We start from the raw sequence: 18,537 nt of genomic DNA on the forward strand, positions 1-18,537 counted from the left end.
AAAGATACAAATAAATCAGATTTCTTCTTTTGTTAAAAGTAATTTTATATTTGATCTACAAATATTCTTTCAAGTATAAAATAAAAACAAACAACTAACACTTTATATCCCATTCTTTTTGATAATTTTAAGCCACTAATTTTCAACAGTAAAGCTGTAAGTTAGTTCGTCATCTGAGAAACAAATGGAAAAGCATAAACAGAATTATAAATGTGGTACTACATATTTTTAGGACAATATTCTGCAGTCAAATCCAATAGAATGACAGTCAAAACCCTAGATTGATACGACGCCATGCACCCCTCACAGTATCTGTTCCTATATTCCCAAAGTAGGATTCCAAAACAGACACTTCAAACTGTTTCCCCTCTAAAACAAGAGCTATTTTTTGTTAAAAAAAAGAATGCCCCTCTGAATACTGCTGTGACAAACACAGGCGTTTCCAGCTAAAATTATCCTTGCTGCCAATGAACTGTCCTACGCAGACATGCTAAAAGTTAAATGACTGAACACCGTGACAAAACAAGCACCTCCAACTTATCTTGACACCACAGAGTTGCCAGTTAAACCCCAACTTTGCAAAGTGCCTCTGTCCTCCTGAAACACTGAAGTGGAAGGGAGTTGAGCAAAACACAGCTTACAACTCCGCACCAAATGCTTTAGTGAGCTCAAACTTCCTAAGGAATGCTCACACGCACACACAGAGCAAAAACTCAAGAGTGCCCACAAGCAAACAGGAGGCAGCAGGCTCCGAGAGAGTAAAGCGAGGCGTGGAGACTGGAGAACTGAACAGGACCCTACCTCTCTTGTCACAAAGCAGCCGATGAAAACCCGCCTTGGATCCGGGAGGGTGCAGAGTGCGGTGAAGGAGGCGGCCACTGGGGCGGCGGCTGAGGGGGGGGAGCAGGCCCTGCCTGCGTTCAGAAGCTGCCCCAGTCAGATTTTCCAAGTGCAGAGAGGCAGCCAAGTCCCTGCCCATGCCTGAAGAATTTCCTGAACAGCATTCCCGTTCTTTCTCTGCCTGCTTTGAAACTGAACTCTGTCCGTACTTCAATACGACTTTTTCAGGCCGACTCCCAGCTACTGGGCTGTCTCCAGCTGGGAATGAGAAACACATGTGTCGCACACAGGCTCGCTCTCCCCTCCCTCCTACCCCCTGCATCAGCGCTCATGGCGTCTGCTGGACTCACACTTACACCCACAAGGGCTACTGCCTCTAGAACCTATTCTGACTGTTCAGCCATTCCCTCGCCTGGCTCTGCTCTGCTCAACTCCATGCGGAGGACACAGTCAGCCCTCTCTTTTTTATGGCTAACACTGCCCCATTGGAGCTTGCGCCTTCTGCTAACAATCCGCAGCTGACCCCGAGCTCCTGCGCTCCTGCCAGTCCTGATAATAAGCCTGTTACAGCTGAGAGTCCTGGCTCCTAATTTGTTCCCCTACCTGCCGTTTCCTAAGTCTTTGCTCAAAATTTCAATTACCTGGTGAAAACAATATTTTGAGGATTTCCAGACTGGTTTAGTTTTTCCTAGTGAAGTCCTCAACCCAATATATGTATCTGTGGCTTACAGCAACAGAAAATAATCCAATTATTTCTCAGGCATGAGCCCATCCAGGCCTGCTGAGGTCTTGGCCACACCTTCAGGTGGGCGGCACCAGCATTGCCCACCCATTTTCTAGTTAATTAAGAGACCACCAATGGGAAACATCTTACCTGTAGGTTCCCCGCCCAACAAGGAGGGGTCAGGGAAGGCATAAAATCCCAAGACCCTTCCTCAAATCGTTGGTGTCTCTCCCTCCTCTTTCAAAAGGCACCCCACCTCCGGCTCTTGGGAGGTGCTTTCCCCTTCCTCCTCCTTCCCTGCTCACCTGGTCCCTTCGCAAATAAACTTATCTGTCTGCAACAGATTCCCGGCTTTTTATTTCTATACTAAGCTGAGGAAAGAACCCACCGGGCATTTCTGGTAACAAGGCACTTGTGTTGCTCTGTGTTCTACAATGGGGTAGTCCCAAACAGTAATATTTGAGGAGGCCATTGAACTGTGTGTTAAGATTACGGAGACGGGAGAAGAGAGTGTCCCCAAGAGAAGGCTGCAACCTAAAGCTGAATATTTGGGAGCCTCAAGACTCCCAGCGCGCATCTTGCTGGGTTTTCTGGTCTACTTTTTATTCTCCCTCTTTCCATTATATAAGAGGGACAGCTTCAAACACTTGAGGAAGACACTCCTTCTTTTCCCACACAGAAAAAACCCATGTCTAGAGAGGCAAAATGAAGTTGTCAAGGTAACACTATAAAAAGAGATAGATGATCTGAAGCAAAAGCAGCATTTGTTTGAGCTTTTTTTTTTTTCGTTGCTCCTAACATTTTCTTCCAAAATCACACCTCATTAGCAACTTCTTTAAAGAACTGGTTTGGCAGATTTGAAAAGCATTGTGCATTCCTAAGGGACTGTGGTAAACAATAGGATTCCATGGAGTCTGGGGTTTAGCATCAAATTGCAAAGAACACTCTAGAAGGATCCTGGTTTTGCCTTGGGAAAGTGTGTGTGGGGGGGACAGGGGGTGTAATGCATATTTAGAGTCAGGATGCAGTTAAAGAGTCACAGAACTTTTGAGTTAGGAGGAATCCCAGTGACCCTCCAATCCCAGTTGTTTCTAATCTTTCTCTTCCGCAGGGAAAAGGAGATCAAGAGAGAAAGATGACTTCCAAAATTGCAAGCACAGTCAATAGTACAGTCCAGGCTGGAAAGATGAATCTGTACTCCTTTTCTACTTTCATCTTCTAACTCACTTACTTCAAGAAAGTGATATCATTCAGCCTACACAAGAACAGATGTTTAACCAACATGGTCTGACTCTAACCTTAGCTTGGTCTCTTACTGGCTATAACCATGGTCAAGACAGCTTGCTTGGTATCTCTAGTCCTGAGTGTCCTTACCAGGGTCATGAAAATTATAAACAATCTGCCAGGTAGTGAGGTAAAAAAAAACCTGAGGATTCAAGTAGAGTATTTACACAGTGCCTATAAATACATTTCAGGTTAATTTTTTTTTTTTTTGCTTTTTTTTATTACCAGAACCAAAGAAAAAGGAAGAAAGAGCCTTTCGTTTATTTAAAGACAAAACCGCATGCCACCTAGTATAAGTTCTCAAGTAACTGATTTGATGGGCTAGTTTTCATGTAGTCACCTTTACATAATCAGGGCTTACTACTTGAAACACAGGAGCCTCTCCTAAAGCTTTCAAGGGGCATTAAACCAGCCACACAGCTGGTTTATTCCCTCAAGATGAATTCACAGCAAAGGAGAACAGCAAGATCAAACCAGCAGTTACCTGAGGCTGAACAAAGTGCCACTCAGAGAGGACTGGACTTGCCCTGGGTACCAAGAGGGCTTAAAATTACCATCCTAAAAATACAAGCCCATTAACAATTTCAATACCCATGTTCAGAGACTGCAACGACCTAAATTAAAAACAGCAGCAGCAAATTGCAACCCCACAATTTAAAGAAAGAACTTTTCATACAAAGCAGGTGCTACCGACACTGAAGAATCAGATTTCTGTCTGTGGAGTCTGGGTTTCCTCAGACTTTGTTGTAGAATCCCTGGGTATCAAGCTATGAATGAGCTACACACTGTGTTAATTGCAGTTGGTGTACATGTGCCTTGCAGGGGGAAAAAAGAGTTGGAAAGCTCTCAATTCTGAATGATTTACAAATATTGTGGAAAGCACATGCAAACGTGCAGAAATGCTATATTCAGGTTTATATATAGGAGGAACAATGACAACGTGCTGTAAAGGACTTAGCCAGGAGACAGGCATCGTGGTGAAGTGTAACGGGGGTGATTGCCCATGTTCTACATTGGCATGCCAGTTCCAGTCCCACCTAATCCTCTTCTGACCCATCCTGCTTATGCATTCTGGAAGGCAGTGGATGATGGACATGGGATTAGATTCTTGATACACACGTGGGTGAACTGAGGTGGATTTCAGTTTCCAAGCCGTGGCTATTATAGCCTTTGGAGAGTGAAATAATGAATGGAAGATTCTTCCCCCTTTCCTTTCTCCCTATCAGGCACCTGAAAATAAATCATAAATATTTAAAAAGGAAAGACTGTCCAGTGTCTGCCACAAACACTTTCTGCATGGCTCATTTCCATGTATCTGGAGACAAAGATCTCTCAGGTTGAGGTCTAACTTACTATTACTAGTTGGAAAATCCTGAAAAAAAAATCAGCTCTAGAATAAAGAATTTATTAGAAATAAGAAAAATAATAAAACATGAAAATAAAGGTACAACGTGGTCATCTTTTTTTTAAAAAAAATAGCATTTGTGAAAACACTGTAAGAGCCTCCGAAGAAACATTTAAGGATATTGGACCAGGTTGCACTCATTATTTCCTATTGCACAAAGATCCCAGGCTTAGTACAAATATATTTTAGCTTAGAGCCTCTTTGAGAGGCATATGAATAATCCCAACTCATATAATAACCCTAAATAATACACGATTTACTGCCTAATAGGACATGACTGGTTTGGTATCAGAGTGAGCCATCTCCTGCACACCTTTGACACACCTGTACGTCAGAGCTCCTCAAGTGCTTATGTGAACAGTCTTACCCTCATTATCAACTCCTGTTTTAATTAATGTGCCAAGTAAAACCTCTGATGTATTTTCATTTTACATTTGTATAATTTGCATTTTAACTTCACAAGAAGGAGCATTTGCGTTTTTTTATTTTCTTTGCATGAATGCTATGAGTATTATGTGATGTAGAATGTAGTAACTTGTATGATGCGGAGTGAAGCCGTAATTCATGGAGACAGTGGGAGTACCCACCACTTGAGTGCTTGTTTTTGATGTTGCATTGGGCTCTGGAGATCTCTGATCAATTTCCTTTCTAGGATCACCATTTGATTTTTGAGTCCGTTATGAAATGCCCACACCAATTGATCTGTCCAAAGATGGGTTACATATTTCCTTTTCTGAAATGTCTTCCATTAATGCTCTAAAATTATAATTCAGTGATGTCTCTCTAAAACATACAAATTCCATGCCTATCAGTCAACATGGCTAGTAACAAATTCTGACTTTTGGGATGACATGAACCAGAAACCTTCATTTTTCTCTTGAATATAAGCTCCACTAAGGCACATACTTCTACATGCATCATGCTACCATCTTCCACAATCTAGGACTTGGCCACAGCAGGATTTCACATTTAACACCTAAATAAATAATTGCTTTGACTTACTTGATAAACAAGAACTCTTAAATCATTTCATCAAAGAAATGCATTTATTATAGTTTAAATATGTTGGGTATTACAGGATCATTTCTCTGCATTATGATTTATATTCCTAGCTTAGATTGACTTGTTTTACTCTCCTTTCAGCATGATGGTGAGGGGTTGAAGAAGCTCTTTACGTGTGTTGGGCCTTCTGCAGGAAGAGGAACGATCTCTTGTTCAGGAAATGTGTATTTCTACTAATGCCATCTATAATAAAGGTTGCAGGCAGTATGCCTTCAGTCACACCAAGTAGCAGCAGCTTAGAACGCTGTAACAGGTGCTACTGTCATGCCACATCTCCCCATATCATTTGGATCTCTGATTCTCAACTGAACTCTATGTCAAGCATTACAATAACTACAGTCAGAGGCCCAGCCCAAAGAGTTTTATTCTCGAATGAAATGGAAGTCAGACAGTGAACTTTCTTTTTCTCTTGGAAAACCCAACAGTCCAATCAAATGTGAATAAAACACAAGTATCAGCTTACAGCCTCTTTTAAAACATAAACTGAATTGTGCCTCCTCAAAAAACTAAAATCCTATGGCGTACCCTAATTTGAAAGGGAAAGACAGTCATTTCTATCACGACTTCAAAGACCTGGTTTCAGATGGCCCCTTGCCTGCCTCTCTAGACTCCACAGCCACCACACTTTGTTACTTTTTTCATTTCTCCAGATCTATGGTTTGTATTCTACCTGAGGAATCTGGAAGGTAATGTTCTCACCATCTAGAAAGATTCTACAGTTTCTTGAAAGTTACTCTTATTCATTTTTTCCTCTTTTTTACATTCCCATGATCACTTTCCAAGGCACATTTCTTCCTAAACCTTTACACTTAACCTTCCACTGTGATATTTAAGCTTAGGCTAGCAGTTATCATAGTTATTGTACATTATTTATATTTTTATTTTACTCATGAAATCTTTCCTGATGCACAATCGGTATTTTCCAAGAGGAAATACTAGGCCTCCTTGATTTTAGATTTCATGTACTCTTTCTAAGCTAAAATAATGTTGACTGTACTTAGGAAAGAGTTTTCTTAAGAGATACAAACATTCTCTAACATTATTTAGCCAATCCTAAATCATTTTTTAAATCCCAAAACCAGATACCTGGAAGATCTGTTAAGAACTAAGATAGTTGCAGAGTCATAGGACTCTGTTATGTTACACTCTTGGAGTACAGCACAGGCTAAACAGACCATACTAAGATGTCATACAGAGAAAGGCACAAAAGCATTAATGGTATAAATCTGATTAATTCTGTTCATTAGGAACGTACTGATTAGGGAAGACAATTACAGTAGCAAGAAAGGGAGGGGAGAAATAAAGTAAATCATGGATCAGCAAAAAAGAACTGAATATAGCAGCTAAAATATATTCATGATTTTATCTCTGTTCTCTAGGCTTCTCTTGAGTTTACTCTCAAGTTTTTCTTCAGGTAATAAGATATCTAGTAAGGCTCATTTCCTATGGGAGGGAAAGACTCCAGTAGCCCCACGGAGCCAAGGGTTCATCCTCAACCAGTCTCCATGAGCAAGACAATGGTTATCTCATGCTGGTCACGTGACATTCAAGGAGACAAAGCATCAGTCCCTTTTGCATCACACAGAATGAGTGAGAAACTGTGGCGAGGAGACTAATGCAACAACACAATTCAGCATCTTGCGTGGGAGAAGGCCCTTTTGGAAATATTATGAGGCAATATCCAATTAGAACACAGATAAGTGAGTGTATACAGACCAAAAAGAGATGAATTAGACATGATGATTACGCATAATGCCAGCCTTTCAACTGAAGCCTCATATCACAAACAACACCTGATGGAAAATGACACTCCTCTTGTTCTGGCTCTTCAGGACAGAGACAATCCAGTTCTACTTTTTCATGACAAATATATTTCGTGGGCAAATATATGAAGTCACGTTTAAGAGACTTTTGGGGGAAACACAACTAGATAAGAAAGTTTGGCTCAATGAGAAAATGAATGGCCCACACATTTTCAGACAATATATTCTGGACAGAAAATGTCTAAGTGGAAGTCATCTTTGGTTTTAAAAATTCAAATAGACACATGGTGTGTCCTGGAGGATTTTAGAATGAGGCATAGGAACTGACACATTGGATAATTAACGTGACTAGTGTAAAACATATTGAAAACATACATTTAAAAAATAAACAGTATGAAGCACATGGCAGTATAGCTAAATAGATGGTTCTATACATTTCTTTATTTTTATGGCAAAGCGATGATCAATTTTCTTCAATTCTTTCTGGCTCATAATTTCTCATTGTATCCTAGCTTTTGGAAGATAAAACTCTTACAATATCTTGTTTTTTCATTTGGAAATAAAATTTATTGGTCAATAAAAAGGGACCAGACTTAATCATAACCACTTCAGAATAGGCAGAAATGAGTAGGACTTGTGTTTGGAAAGCACATAGCATCATTCGTCTTTATTTTTTACAGTCCCATCAGTGCTCAATGGTACAAAACATAGCTGTTCTGTGCAGGACTTCCAAGGTAATTACTGTTCTTTGAGCCAGGAATGCTGTTTGATGCTAAAGGCCAAGCCTCAAAATTCAACTCTAAAACCCAGTAACTCTACACACACCAATTCTCTTTCTCTCTCTCTTTCTCTTTCTCTGTCTTTCTCTCTCTCCAAAGGCTGTCAAAGACAGAAAATTTAGAATTATACATTTCAAATGTTTGGTCTTTAAAAGAAACCCATTAGGTATGTAATAGAGACATAATTGAAAAAAATCCATACAGTAGTTTGGTGTATGACATCATAACAGGTGCTTTGCAAATACTGGTTAATTTCCTCACTAATGAATATTGCTAGTAACAGAAGTATTCTGAGACTTTCTGTGCAATAGCTGGCAGACAAGAAAACTTTATATAAATTGTAAAGTTCACAAATAATGGGCAGTAACACATTGTGATCTAGAAAGAAACCAGACATTATAAAATCCAAATGTTCCGTTACTTGCACGATAAAACCAATGAATGAAAATGGGAAGTAGCATGGCTAGAGTCACATAGGAATGCAGCACAGGAGCAGGGTAAAAGACTCGTAATACTCCCTTCTCTCGGAATAACTGGTCTCAGACCAGACACTGTACTACTTTGCTTATTTGGGGAATTCCTGTTGAAATTTTACCTCCTGAAACACAATTTGTGCTTCCAAATGCATTTTCTGGATATCTATCTCTCCTGAATTCCTTTTAAGTGATCAAGGGGTCCTTTCAGTATTTTTAGGTATTTAATCACAAAGTGTAAGTTGAAAAGGTTGTTAAGAAATTTTAGATGAGTCCAAGTGCAGTAGCAACCGTTCTAAGTTAAAGGACACTAAAAATGTATCTCACATCCCTTTAACCCTGAATTTGACATATCAACTACTCAATCAATAGCTACTGAAACAAAATGAAGAAAACCATTCTTAAATAATCAGTCAATTGTAGGGTTCAGTAGCAACAGATTCCCCTCTACTTAAGGCCTCCATTTTATCAACAGCAGCAAGGTGCTATAATACCTGAGCCTTACGTCTCATAATTAACAGATACTGTAGAAGTCACAGACTTGGGCCAATCTGTCTGAGCTTTATTGCTCTCCTAACTTTGACTGGAGTGCTGATGCACTAGACTGAATGAAATGTATGTTATATAAAGAGCCGTTAGGAGATGGAGTGAGAGGTCCTGCTTCTCATCCTTAAAAGCAGAAAGAGAAGCACACAGCAATGGACAGAGACGTGTGTAAGTCTGCATACAGAGACAGACTGCTGATCCAGGAAGTGCATTCATATCCAACTTCACTTTGAATATGAAAGAATGTGACATTGAAAATGTCATCTGAGGATACATGAAAGGAAAAGGGATGGTGGGGCTTGCTCAAGCACTAAGTGAAGGAGTCCTAGCGGCTGGGCTCCTCTCAGGTTCCCTGTGTGACTGGTCTATGCCAGGCATTCGAAATACAGTAAATGCAAGACAGGTCCTTGCCTTTCTGGTGCTTGTAAGACTCTGAGGAGACCTCTCAATGCCTTTTACACTAGTGATGAAACTCTCAGACGTGAGCTAACAACTTGATGCTGTTAAGCAACACTTTTTTAACCAACTCTCCTTTATTTGATTTTACATGCCTGACTCATTATGTTCCCTTTTTCTGAGGATATCTTGAAGAGAAAACATAGCCATTTCTAAATAGGTGACACCATTTCTCACTGGAAATTTAGGAAATGATACTTTTTTTTTCAAAGATTTATTCATTTTATTACAGCCAGATATACACAGAGGAGGAGAGACAGAGAGGAAGATCTTCCGTCCGATGATTCACTCCCCAAGTGAGCCGCAACAGGCCGATGCGCGCCAATCTGAAGCCGGGAACCTGGAACCTCCTCCGGGTCTCCCACGCGGGTGCAGGGTCCCAAAGCTTTGGGCTGTTGTCCTTGACTGCTTTCCCAGGCCACAAGCAGGGAGCTGGCGCCCATATGGGATCCCGGGGCTTTCAAGGCGAGAACTTTAGCCGCTAGGCCACGCTGCCAGGCCCAGGAATTGATACTTCTAATTCAGACCCTAAACCCAGGAGGGTCACTAGTGTGAGCCTGTCACTGAGAGACAGACTGCAGAAAACATCAGCTTTCCGTTTGTTCACTGGAGCCATCAAAGACAGCTTGCTAAACTCTCTAGAAATATCATTTCCCATGAAACTATCGCAACATTAGCAATTTCCCAAACATATGGGAGATAGAGAATAATGAACTGGCAAGGGTTTATAGCTAGATACATGGGTCAATTCTCTCATCACACGATTTAACAGTTATGAGAGATCGTGGGAACTGAGCCACGGCATTCTCTCTTACAGATATTACCTTCCATCATTATTTTAAACACTTAAATATTCTACTAGAAGAGCTACAGGAGTATGAGTACATGCTCAAGTCAAAGTCCAATTTTTAGTGACATATGTAGTATCAGAAAAATATTTTTTTTAGGATCAAAAGTCAAACATTTCTACACTGAAGAAACACACTTACGGTTACAGAAAGACTTGAATGTACTTGCATTTCAACACTAGCTGTCAGTACTTTGCCTCTGTTTCATCTTGAAAGTGGGGATTTTTGGTTTGAGTGCTATAATATTGGTTTTAAGCTGAGAATATTCTAAACACCCCGGTCTGAAAATGATAAAAGAAAAAAATTTTTAATTGCCACATGTTGTAATTTGTAGGAGGGTTCTCTTTCTTTGCTCTCATATGGAATCTGACAGAGCTAGATTACTGTCATGTTAGGATGGAGAACACTGTGTTCTTATACCGTCTTATCTTTCTGTTCTCACATATAAAGTGGAATGTCAGCCTTCTGATAGGGTTCTGCATAGGTTTAATAAAATAATCTCAATAAAAGTAGCTTTTAAATACAGAGCAAAAGTTAACACGCATCAGTGCATTGCTGCTCTCTCTAATGATAAATCCATGTTAACAGATGCAGTAAATTATTGGTTTTGAGCTATACCATTAGTTTGTATATAAATGCATTCAGAACTAAGCATGATTTGGTAGCAAGAGTCTGAATTTAGGGTAAATCAAAGTCTTCTTATATTTTCTCATTTCCTAGTGATGCAATTCTTAATCTGATTATCCTCTGTGTAAGTCTGAGTTATGATATACAGAACTATGTCACTCTAGTTTACATCTCAAATCACCAGGAGATAGGCAGCACCAATTCGTCACTCTAAACTAATGGATCCTTATTACCATTACTGCTGACTTGGATCTGCCCCCATCTCTTTAATTTAGGCCTTTCATAAAAATCTGCGAACAGATTTGTCTCTTTCTTGCATAAATGTTGTGCATTATTTTTTTGACTTTTTAAAGACTTTTTAGAGTTTTATTTCTATTAGGATAAAATGTGAATTTCCTAGCTATTTTCTGAAGCGGCTATCCTTTCTCTGGTGTATAATCTTGATGACTTTGTAAAAAACTTGTACTACTAAGGAAGTATATTGCTGCAATCTTTGCTTTTCTTGTTCGACATTACTTTAGTTGTTGGACTATTGTGATGACATATGAATTTTCTATTTTTTTATTTATGTGAAAAATGTTTATTGCAATTTTAATAGGGAATGCATCAAATCTGTTGGCCACTTTGGGTAGTAAGAACTCTCTATGATTTTTTCCAATCCATGAAAATATCTTTTAATTTACTTGTGTCTTTAGTTTTTCACAAGGGTCATAATTTCGCATCAATCAGACCTTTAGACTTTCTTTGTTAAATTGATTCCTAGATATTTCATTATTTTCTGTACAATTGGGAATGGCCTTTCCTTTGCATAATTAATTGTTAGAAACACAACTAATTTTCTATGCATTTTTTTTTATTCTTCAACTTTACTGAATTCATTTATCTAATAGCTTCGTGGAAAGTTATTTAGAGTTTTTGTCAAATTTGGATCATCTGCAAATGTAGTTTCAACTTTTCCTTTTGATTTTGTTGCCTTCTACTTATTTTTCTTATTCACAATAGCCAAGATATTTGAATAAGTGCCTTTGGCGAATGAATGGATACCAAAAAAATAATAAAAACAAAAACAAAACAAAGCTAAACAAACAAAAAAACTAACCCTGTGACTGATACACAGACACAGCATTATTATTCAGGCTTATAAAATGCAGGAAGTTCAGAGGTCATGTTGTGACAAAGCATGCAAAGCTGCTGCCTGTGGCATCTGCATTCCATACAGGCACTGCTTTGAGCTCTAGTTGCTCTACTTTTCTTCCAGGTCCTTGCTAATGTGCCTGGAAAAATACAGGGGTATGGTCTAATGATTGGGCCCCTGAACCCATATGGGAGACCCAGAAGAAGCCCTTAGCTTTGGACTGCCCTAGCTCTAGTCATTGAGGCCACTTAGCACTGAACCAGCAGATGGAAGGTCTCGTTCCCCCCATCTCTATAGTTCTGCCTTCAAAGCAAATAAATAAATCTTTTTTAAAAAATAAGCAAGAAGCATGTATGTGAAATCATGTGGATGAAACTAGAAAAGAGATACAGAAAGAAGGCTCTGCCTTATCCCACAAAGAAGTAAAATCTACAACAATACTACCACTACTAACAATAGATTAGGACAGTGTTTTCCAGGAACTGAAGGAAGAAACAAAGGAGAGGTACAAGTCAAAGTGTCAAAACACTCAATGTTCTCAGAGAACTCTTGTATGTAACTATTTAGGACTGCAGACAGCTCATCAGCAATTAAATAATCATAGAATTGCAATTTTTGAAGACTTTGAAGAAATGTGAAACACAATTTCCAGGCCAGATGATAAGGAAATGACAGAAAAGATATCTTATGTTTGATAGGAAAGGTACCGCAATGCTTAATAGGAAGTAGCCAGAATCCCATAAGTGTCCAGAAAACTTAATTTATCAGTTCCTGGATGAATCAGATGAACTGATAAGCCTTAAATACATGACTATGAGGTTGACTTTGAAGAATAAAAACCTGTTACTGTGATTTATTTAACTGAGACAGCTACCACCCTAGCAAACTGCCATCTTGGTACCTCCAAATATAATAAGCCAGCTCTAGCATCATGTAAATAACATCACCCATCAATCTTCAAGGCTGAGGTAATTTGACCACCCCGAAACTGATCTATAGACATCCTAAAGAACATGAGTTCTTTTCAGAAACCGATTCTGTTACACATTCTCAAAATTGCACTTAGTATTGGAAAAATGCACAGATTTTCTGGATTAACTTGATATTTATAAATAAACATCACAGGGAATGTTCATTGAGTGCCCTATGTGTACTACATATTTTAATTATAATTCTGTTTGGCTACTTCTAGTTCAGAGATTGGTATACTTTTTGGTAAAGGCAGATACTCTAATATGCTAGGTTTTGCAAATTGCACAATCTGTACCATAATTATTAAATTCAATCGCTATAATATGAAGACATGCTACAGACAAACATTAATAAATGATAGGAGCTAGATCTAAGAAAATATAGGCTCCTATATATGTATTTCATGTTTCATTTTGGATGGAATTAATTCTCACTACACATTTATTTCTCCCTTTGAGCTCCTTGTCTCTGTGTGGTGTTTAAATTCAATGGAAAGACTAAAATATTTCTAGTTCAGGTGTTAAAATGACTCTCAAACGATTGGGCCATGCCGTCTTTCACCTTTGGGTGACACTAAATTGAACCACTGACTACTGTTCTTTGAGAGTTTAGAAGAGAAATGGTTCTGCAAAATTAAAACTAATTACATTTTCTCATTAGTCTTTGAAACAAAAACAAGTTAGTTTTCCTAATGTTATTTTTACATACACTAGTAAATCTTTTTTTCCCCTGCTATATATATTTTTTTCAGTTTTAATATATATTTTACTTTGAATTTTGAATTGTGTGGTACAGTTTCGTATAAGCTGGGATTTCCCCCCCAAACTCCCACCCCCATCAGATTATTTCCATTTTGTTACAATAGTGTAGTCCTTCATAAGGAATCATAATCGCATCAGTCTCTATGGGAGGCTGGACTGTCTGACATTGTTTATACAATAGTAAATCGTAAGCAATTTTGCTGTCAGACACTCAAAATGCTGCATCCAAGTACTTCTAGATTGAAAGGGCAAAGAAAGCAATGAACATGGGGGAAGAAAACGGGTGGAGATGTATTCCACTATAAGATTCTCCCTTAGGGAAAGCATGATACCTGTAAGGGAGGCAGCTGTTATGGGACAGTATGATAAGCCAGTTTCTCCACCAGCATCTATTATCACAATGCAGGTTTGATTCCCAGCAGGTCCACCTCCAATCAAGCTTATGGTAATTGGCAGCTAGAAGGCAGCAGATAATGGCACAATTGCTTGAGTTTCTACCACACACAGGAGACCGCATGTGGAGCTTCAGTCTGGTTCATACCTGACATTTGTAAGCATTTTGAAAGCAAAGCAAATGGATGGAAGAACTCTACATCTTCTGTGACTGTCACTGCGTTTCAAATACCTAAACAAACGAAGGCGATGGGGACGTAGGGCACAGAGGCAAAAATGGAGGAGGAGATGACAGCTGAAAGGAGAAGATAGGGATGTCTTACTCGTGAGGATCAAAGTTAGATTTGCACAGATCTGGTATATATTGTGTAGAGAGGAAAAAGGAAAGAAAGTCAAAGAAAAGGAAACAATTACGGACCATAAAAGAAGGGTTCGCAAGGACTTTGTAAACAAATTAAATAGGAAATCAGTTCAAAAGTAGTCATCTGGGACGCAGCATGGTAGCCTAGTGGCTAAATGCTTTCCTTGCATGTGCCAGGATCCCTTATGGGCACTGGCTCATGTCCCAGGTGCTCCACTTCCCATACAGCTCCCTTGTTATGGCCTGGGAAAACAGTAGAGGGTGACCCGAAGCCTTGGTACCCAGCACCCACATGGGAGACCTGGAAGAAGCTCCTGGCTTTGGATCTACTCGACTCCAGCCAATCTGATCTATCTTTCCTTCTGTAAATTTGCCTTTCCAATAAAAATAAAAATAAATAAATCTTCAAAAATGTAGTCATTTGATCAATGTGTGAAAAATGGAACTCAACTTTCAGTGCTAGTTACTAGAGATAAGTAAATATAATAGTAATTACAATTAACTTTTTCCCCCTTTTTTTAAATTAATTATTTTGCATTATGCAACAGTTTCACAGGCTCTGGGAATCCCCCCACCCCTCTCCCTCCCCTCCCCCCTGGTGGATTCCTCCACCTTGATGCAGTATTACAGTTCAAATTCAATCAAGATTCTTTCCTTGCAAACGTATACCAAGCATAGAGTCCAGCTACTTATTGTCCAGATGGGTTGAACAGTTTCTTGGGGAGACCATTTCTGGTCCGAAGTTAGAGCTGGTAGAATATCATCCCAGTCAATTAAGAGTCCCAATATAACATCAACAGCAATTTGCAACATTATGGAATTGACATGGTTTTGAGTAACCAGTATGTTAAAAAAAAAAAAAAAAAAGCAAGTTCTTAACCACACCCTCTGATTAGCTCATTGACATTTCAATTTTAGTTTATATACAGGACCGGCTGCTATATACCTTAAAAAGGCTATAAGGTACCATTCAGCTGTCTCGTGTCTATTTCATTTTAGTATTTAGCCATTTGTTGTGTTGAAGTGTAATTTTGCTGATCTTGGCAGATTTTAGGATAATCTAGACTGGCTTGTAACTCTAACAAGACATTTGTCGACAATTAAGGTGCAGAACATTTTTTTTTTGTTACAATTAACTTTTAAAGAGCTAACTCTTCATTGGTAGCACGCTAAATTTTTAGATGTTATCTAACCTTCATAAAAGTCCATAAGTGCATTATTTATTAGACTTACCTGAGTTATAGATAAGTAAATTAACTGCCCAAATCACACAGTGTAGTGGAGAAAAGATTAATATGGGCTTCAGCTTAGGCCTATGTAATGACAAAAGTCTGTACCCTTAATTGTGATGCTAAACCACTTCTCATTTCTATTAACAAATATGAAATTGAAGCAGAGTGGTGTCAGGATTTAATATTCTATATGAGTAATGGACTAATGTAATTTTAAAAGCACTTTGCAATTTATAAAATGCATTTGCACACACAACATTTCACTTGGTTTCCTTGTCTCTATGTGGTTGCTAAGGATTATCTTTGACTAAGTAAATCCATGAAGAAATTTATGTTCAGAAATGCTAAGTGACTTGATGAAGGTCAAAAGGCTGCTAAGAGCTACAGTAGAAGGGGATGAGCTGGCTACATCTGTGAACCATAGCCCTGTTACGCAATACATAATTTTTTTGGAGATAAACCCTTTATGACATCACTGTCTACACTTGAAAATAGGAGTAGACTTATAATGTCACAAAGTCTTTGCTGGAATAAAGTCATATGCCCTACATGTATCATCTACATGTATCATCTTGCTACATATATGTGGACAACACAATTTTGTTTCATCTTCCTGTTCTAATAAGCCTTGGAATCACAGCTGGAATACAGAGCAATTTTCCCAAGCACTCCATTAGCCAGTGATGATGTGATGTTGATATTTCACATCCATTTAAAACCACAAGTGGATTAAATCACTTCCTAGACACAACAATAATGAAAGCCCCATTAGAGGTCTTCACAAAGTCTGCAAGAAATGTGTATAATGGAAAAAAACTTATGTACAGGTACTAATGTTGTAGTGTGGCAATGTTACACCGTGTCTGACTGATCTCTTTGCATGTGCGCACACAAACACAAACTGGTTGCAAGGACAATATCCTAGGTGAGTACTGGTTGAGTTGCTCGACTTCCAATCCAGTGATCTGCTATTTTGCCTAGGAAAATAGTGGAAGATGGCCAAAATGTTTGGGCCCCGGAAACCCACAAGTGTGACCCAGATAGAGTTTCAAGGTTCCAATCTTCAGCCTGGCCCAGCCCTCATCATTACAGCCATTGGACAAGTAAACTAGCAGAGGAAAAGAGCTCTCACCCCTCCCTCTGTCATTCTGTCATTCAAATAAAAAATTCTATAATAATAATAATAATAGTTACTTCAATTCTTTAAACAATGCTTGACTATAGAAAAATTGTGCACCACAATAAGATAATCTATTCCATTTTTTTAACTTTCTGACATGCCATAACCAAACATGGAGTTAAAAAAGAGATAGGCTTGCTCAGTTCTTTTCAAATGTATAATTGCTAACCACAACCTATCATTGAGTAGAATTGTGTGATGAGATAAAAAAATTTTCAAATGCTGCTGAAGAGAGAAAACATTTACTTTGGACCCATACTGATCTGTATAGACCTTAAGTACAGAAAATGTGATACAACAGAACTCTGCTGCACGGAAGAGGTGGGGGAGCACAGATCCCTGCACTAAGTGCAGCTTCTATTCCCCGCCTTGGTGCCTCTGAAGATACCCCTGACGGGCATACTCAAGCTGGCGAGTCATCTCCTGGAGGCCTCTGAAGACACTCATTGTAAGGTGCTATATTCCATGATATTTTTCATTTGATAATGCTTTACAAAATACTTACTAATGCATTATTTTAGTAAGCAAACTGGATTTATACTCAATTCAATACAGAAAAACTTCAGAAAATTCACAAAATAAAACTTAATCTCCTGGATAACTGTGTGATCACTGCCACTCAAGCGTAAGGTATAAACCCCACACAATGTCAGCCTAGTCTTCCCAAAATAACTCCTGCATCCAAATTCTGCAAAATTTCCTAGCTGGTAACAGACTTGAGGACTGCAGGGAAGCTTGTCTCAAGCAGAGATTGATTAAACAGCAGGTCTCAGAGTTGGAGAGAAAAGAAAACATTTCTTAGAAAAACCATTTTCTAGCTGATATTGAATTTGGTAATGAAATCATCTTTTTCATCCTGAATTCCACGTACCTTTACCAACATACCAACTTGCTTCTCTTCCTGAACTCACCAGCTGCCTGCTTTCCTTAAATTTTTGTATTCTACAGTTCTTTCCTAGTCTCTTTATCTGGTTGACCTAAAGAAAATTTACACTTTTCGCTCACTATACCTAAGCCACAGGCGTGCTTTCAAGGGAGCTATTCTTCTTTGTACAATTACAAATGGTTCATTTCTTGTGACTTTCTTTTTGCGTGTTTGTCTCTTTCTGTGCAACGAGACTTTTATGAGAACCAGGACATCTTCTCTCTCTTATTCTTGAACATTAGCTGGCACACTGAATATTCAAAATATATCAATTGATCAAACAACCTTTCACACATACACACACATACAATTAAATGAGATGAAAATTCTGAGGGAAGGTGGAGGAGAACACTAAACATACTTTTTTCAACTAGACAACAGTTTCCCTGATGGAATCCATCCAACTTCACTATTTCATAGGTTTGTAATCTCCAGGGGCACAGCTGAACAATAAGTTGGTGTTTATGTGGGGCTATGTGCAGCACACAGCATGACAGCAGCCCCCACACTGCAGCTCTTCAGTACTCTGAAACGTGGCTGTGCACGTCAGCACGGTGCAGCCCCTCCTTAGCTTTCAGGAAGCATGAGAAGCCAAAGGGCTCTGCCCTCCACACATTCAAGAGTCTATGTGCTGCTTGTTCTGATCACTGAGGTGCGGATAAAAACAACACATCAAGTGTTGCTGTTCCTCCCTGAATGATTGGCAGGCTCTCTTCCTTTGACTGAAGTGACTTCCAAAGACTTAAACGCCAGTGTTATCTCTTCTCTATT

General features: G+C 39.0%; 1 protein-coding gene across 2 annotated transcripts in view; it reads right to left on the reverse strand.

Annotated features, from left to right (window-relative positions):
- Window positions 1-18,537, reverse strand: part of SGCD (sarcoglycan delta) — a 576,268-nt gene that overhangs the window by 331,544 nt on the left and 226,187 nt on the right. The window contains exon 1 of one of the 2 annotated variants that reach the window (XM_004587498.3): window positions 802-1,233. The exons of the other annotated variant lie outside the window; for it this stretch is intronic. The gene's annotated coding sequence lies outside the window, so the exon portion shown is untranslated. Of the gene's footprint in view, window positions 1-801; window positions 1,234-18,537 lie in introns of those variants that run through there. 2 annotated transcript variants of the gene reach the window in all.

The sequence above is a fragment of the Ochotona princeps genome, chromosome 19 (assembly GCF_030435755.1).
Source record: "Ochotona princeps isolate mOchPri1 chromosome 19, mOchPri1.hap1, whole genome shotgun sequence".
Lineage (NCBI taxonomy): Eukaryota > Metazoa > Chordata > Mammalia > Lagomorpha > Ochotonidae > Ochotona > Ochotona princeps.